At 39.0% G+C, this 5,354-nt stretch overlaps 1 long non-coding RNA gene across 1 annotated transcript; it reads right to left on the reverse strand.

Annotated features, from left to right (window-relative positions):
- Positions 1-2,715: 2,715 nt before the first annotated feature.
- Positions 2,716-3,371, reverse strand: LOC137012519 (uncharacterized). The gene is made up of 3 exons (XR_010893575.1): positions 3,214-3,371; positions 2,896-2,984; positions 2,716-2,808 (listed from the first exon to the last, which is right to left on the reverse strand). It is a non-coding gene; the product is annotated as an uncharacterized lncRNA (long non-coding RNA).
- Between the last annotated feature and the right edge of the window lie 1,983 nt (positions 3,372-5,354).

Raw genomic sequence — 5,354 nt, forward strand, 5'->3', positions numbered from 1 at the left:
AAAAGACTACTAGGGAGGAGAGGCTCCTGGAGGATGTGAAGCTGGAGAACAACAAAACAAAAAGAAATAATAGTCCAGGGTGGAGCCGATGGCGGGAGGAGCCATGGTGTAGTAGACCTGGGGTGCAGAGACGGAACCGAAAGGGACGACTGACTGAGGTGGAGACAGTGAGAAAAGGAACCAGGGCAGAGTCAACCAGCCAAAGAGCCAGGATGATGCCGAAGTTCCGCTGACCCGGAAGTCTGAGGCTGAGACAGAGCAACGATAGATTAGAGGCATAGACATGGGATCCTCTGATCATGAACAAGCTGGGGTCTGGAAGACTTAAAGTGGATAAGCAGCACATGATGGAGCCAACTGAGAAAGCACTGAGGGGCTTTACCTCAGTGGCGGGTGTGTGGGCAGAGCTCCACTCCATCCCCACAAACTCCACTAACATGCCTTCAACAACGGTTGTAACTGCTGGTTCACACACCTTGACTGATTCGAGCTCTGGGATAACATCAGTCTCTGATGTTCTGTCTCAATATTCCTGGAGGGCTCAGCTTGCTGCTCTGACGTGGACGTGGCTGGTGGCTGGCTGGGCTCTGGTTTGAAGGTTGTGAAAAGGAATCCTCCATGCTGGAGTGTCCAAAACAAATATTCCAAGTATGGTCTCTGTTCTGGGCGGAAGAGGAAATCGATTAAAGTTGTATCCATGTTGAAATATACTCTTCTTTGTTGGTTCCGTGTTCTGTCACAGGTGGCTGTAGTTAAATGGCACATGAAGATAAATAGATCAAAAGGAAACAGGTTTTAATAGAATAATCCACAGATGACGACAGGAGTACCACAGCCACATTACATAGACACGGAAACGCATGCAGAACTGAGTAAACTAAGGGCTTAAAGGGATACTCCACCGTTTTTTCATATTAAACTATGTTTTTCCCTTAACTAAGACGAGTTGATACATACCTCTCTCGTCTCAGTGTGTGCACTAAATCGCCCTGTCTTGGGGCGAAACTTTGTTAGCACTTAGCTTAGCCCAGTTCATTCAATAGGGGCCAAGCAGAGAAGCTACCAAACACCTCCACGTTTTCCCTTTTTAAATACAGTTACTCGAGTAGTGTAACTCGACCTAGGACGGTGACACAAAAAAAAACGTTGCGCTTTTCTAAGCGTGTAAAATGGATAACTATATTGTATGGCGGAATACCATAGCAAGTGCTCAGGAGCACTTTGACTTGGCGCAGTAATATCTTCACTCGTGAAAAGTCCTCTCCCTCTCCTGTAAAAGTCACGTTGGTTCTATTGACGGAAATTAGAGGGAGGAGTTTTTTTTTTGTGTCACCGTCCTAGGTCGAGTTACACTACTCGAGTAACCGTATTTAAATAGGGAAAACGTGGAGGTGTTTGGTAGCTTCTCTGCTTGGCCCCTATTGAATGAACTGGGCTAAGCTAACTGCTAACAAAGTTTCGCCGCAAGACAGAGCGATTTAGTGCACGCACTGAGACGAGAGAGGTATGTATCAACTCGTCTTAGTTAAGGGAATAACATAGTTTAATATGAAAAAACGGTGGAGTATCCCTTTAAGTACACACAGACATTGTTAACATAACACATAACACCTGGGTAACTTAATTATTGACTATGGCAAAAGACGAGGCAAGGAGGATCTGGCAAAGGGAAAAAAAATGAGGACTAAACCAAAACTCAAAAGTAAACTAGACAGTGCATAACCTTGACAATAGGCCTATTTTAATGACAGTATATTTATTGAACAAGAATGAATTCTTATATTTATCAAAATAAACAGAAAATAGTACAAACGTTGCTAAAGTGATTCTTTTGAACAAGTATTAACCTAGACATTATTAAAAACATATTATTTTAGCTAAAGTATTTGTATGAATACTGCGTGTGCCTTTTACCCCATGCTGGGGAACTTTTAACCCTGTGTGTGGGGTAAAAGCCCCCCTCACCACCTCATACATTTATAAGATTTTTAAACAAAACTAACCACTTTTATGATTTATTTTCACACAAAATCTGTTGCTCCATCAATGTTCAATGCAAACATATATATTATTCCTGTAGTCATACACTTTGAGGGTAGTGAAAAGCACATTTTTCCTTAAGGTGTGCATTTAGCCCCATTGTACCCTACCTGTTCCATGTCGAATCTGCTGTTGTGTGATCGTAGGGTGACCAGACGTCCCGTTTTTCCTATATGGGGAGGCTGCAGACCTGGAGCCGGTAGATATAGGCCCCAAGCAGTTTTACGCCCCAAGCAGTTTTACGCCCCTGTTGTTCCTCATGCGTCCAATAGGGGGAGAAGGAAATACGGCGAATAACACTATATTGGGAGGCTGCAGACCTATGACCTACTGTAAAATGTATTATTTATATTTATTTATAAACTGTTTTTATATACAGGAGACTGACTGATATATGATGTTGTGCATTTATATTAAGCTACATTTAAATATTAACCATATTTAGGCCATTAGACATACAGTACTGTGTAGATCCTAAATGAAATATCTGCTGTATAATTCAAAATTGGTTGTCATACAGCTACAAAACATGTCCTACATAGCATTTTATGAAGACAAACACAATTGAACCCTTTTCTAAAATTCCAAGGGTCATTTAAAAGAAAGAGACAATATTGTTGTTCACAAAAAAATTTATTAACACCATGACTTTTATTTCTTAACAGCATGACTCCTGTAAATTCTGCATGACTCCTGTAGACTCTCCTATGGCTTGCCACTCTTCTTTAATTGTTTTTTTTTATCCTGCTGTCAAAGTGCTCCCGCTCACTGATAAAAATAAATAAAGCAAAAGTTGCATAGTGGTAGAAACAATGGTTAATTATAAATATTTCCTTTATAGGATCCTTACAGTACCTTGCGTCAATGACAGGTCCTCGCAGGAATTTCTCCTCAGCCTCCAAGATGGACACATGTTCCACAACAGCAAGAGCACAGATGATGGACTACCAGAGAAAGAATTGAGATTTATCACAGCCCAAATAAGCCAAGCATCATTTTGCATGTTTAGTTTTTTGTTGTTTTTTTTACAACAAAACCAAAAGTGCCTTTTCTATATTAAGCACAAAACTATTATTTTTAACGCAATGGTCTAACATTATGGATAAACTATTTGACATTAAAAACAATGTGAATATGACACCATGCTGAGCACAACTAACACATAAGTCCTACCTCTGGAAAAAGGACATCCATAATAAATCTGATCTGGTCACTGTGGGTGTGTGTGGGTGTACTGTTCAGAATTGAAGTCAGGTGAGTGTAGATAATATCAATTTGTTCCCGATCTTCAATGAACAATGGCACAGGCACTTTCTTTATGGAACACTTGGAAAAAGTGTCAAGCCTGTGATTTTTTTGTCCATTGATGATGGACTGTGCAGAGAAAACTGAAAATTACATTAAAAACATTTCCATGTATGTGTAAGTTGTTTATTTACTAAACAAGCTATTGGTTTAGAATGCAGTTAAAAAAATGCATTCTTGATGCATGTACCTGAATGTGGTCATCAGTTCCTCTTGCCACAATGAAGTCCACCAGAGCCCGGTTGGATAACTTTCGGTTCCTCTCGGCAACATGTTGTGGAGACTTAGAGATTTGCATACATACATACATGCCTATTATAAATGTGTATTTTGTGTGTTCACATCATAGACTGTCAAAAAAAAAAAAAAAAAAAAAAAATTCACACATTTGTGATTATCCACTCTAATGTGCTCCAGAAACCATGTGGAGTATGTTTAAATGCAAGGAGTAAACAGGGTCTTACCAGAAGAAGCCATGTCACGCAAGCTAAAGACAGACAACAAGATAAAAATAAAAATGTAATTAATTTTAAAAGTGAGTGAGACAGAGCGGGTAAAGATAAGACTAAGGGCAGCTTAACCTACACGTGGTTAGCTAAGTTTGAGTCAGACAGAACATCTGACTCCATCAAGTACTTCTGCCTCTCGAAATAAATTATTGACCCATCTTTTGAATTGATATCGCATCAATCATTTATAAATAATAAATGTTGCACAATACAATCAACAACAATAACTTTAGGAGATTATTTACATACCTCAATTCGTATCGCTTCAAAAAAGGTCTGCTGCTATCATACAGATATGGTCTGCTGTTCTGATGACTAGGCTCATATACTAATATACAGCCTCCCCCTACTGGACGCATGAGGAACAACAGGGGCGTAAAACTGCTTGGGGCCTATATCTACCGGCTCCAGGTCTGCAGCCTCCCCCTACTCATATCTACCGGCTCCAGGTCTGCAGCCTCCCCCTACTCCATTTTTCCCGAGACAGTCCCGTATTTCAGCTCTATTTTTAGTGTCCCGACTTATTAAGAAAAAAATAATGTTTTGTCCCGTATTTCATCTTTCAACTGGGTGATGGAGTTCTGTCACACAAGAACAGCCTAATCAATTCGTCATAGAACAAAGTTACCATTCAATCACAATTCGTTATCGATTAGTGAAGGCGGGATAGGCGGAATCACGCTGAATAACACAGACCAGAAGCTCTCTCTCTCACACGCACTCTCTCTCTCTTTCGCGCGATCAGTTCTCCTCGCGCCCGAATGGTCAAATGCACACATAGTTTTTCAAAATGTCCATCGTGTGGAGTATCTCACGTAAATACAGTCGGTTAAGTGGACGTAAACAGGTGGGTAAAAACAGGAAATGTGTCAGTAGCCTATATTACATCCATGGATTCGGTCTTAAAGGGACAGTAGCCTAATTAAATATTTGTCAGTATATTCAAATGTGAAAAAACAAGTTTAATCTCTGTCGTATTTGTTGTATTGTTTGTAACTTGTTTGTAAATTTCTTTTTATATAACAATATATAACAAATATTTATATCTATATATAAATATTATATTATATTTATATCTGCCCTCCAAAAGTTTAGAAACGCCCTAGAAAAGTGGGGTTTTGGACAATATTGGCATGAATCCTTTTTAATTTGTGATAATTTTGCACAGGTAAGGGACAACACAAATTATAAAAACACATTTTATTACATAAACAGTTTATACATAGAAAAAAACTTAAATTTTTGATTCATCAAAATATCCAGCATTAGCAGCTATCTGACCTAAACTGGGTTCTAATTATTTCATTGTATTCTAAACTTAATTGGAAATCAATTGTTGAAGCTATTAAGGTGTGCTGACCCAAAAATCTTTTACAAACCTGGGCCAAGTTTAAACCAGTAACCAGGCTTCACAGCTGGCAAAGGGGCATGTCTGACTTTGACATGTATATACTGCCATTATTATGTAATGAAATGAAATGAACACATGAAAATTATTAT

This window comes from Chanodichthys erythropterus, chromosome 22 (genome assembly GCF_024489055.1).
Source record: "Chanodichthys erythropterus isolate Z2021 chromosome 22, ASM2448905v1, whole genome shotgun sequence".
Classification (NCBI taxonomy): domain Eukaryota; kingdom Metazoa; phylum Chordata; class Actinopteri; order Cypriniformes; family Xenocyprididae; genus Chanodichthys; species Chanodichthys erythropterus.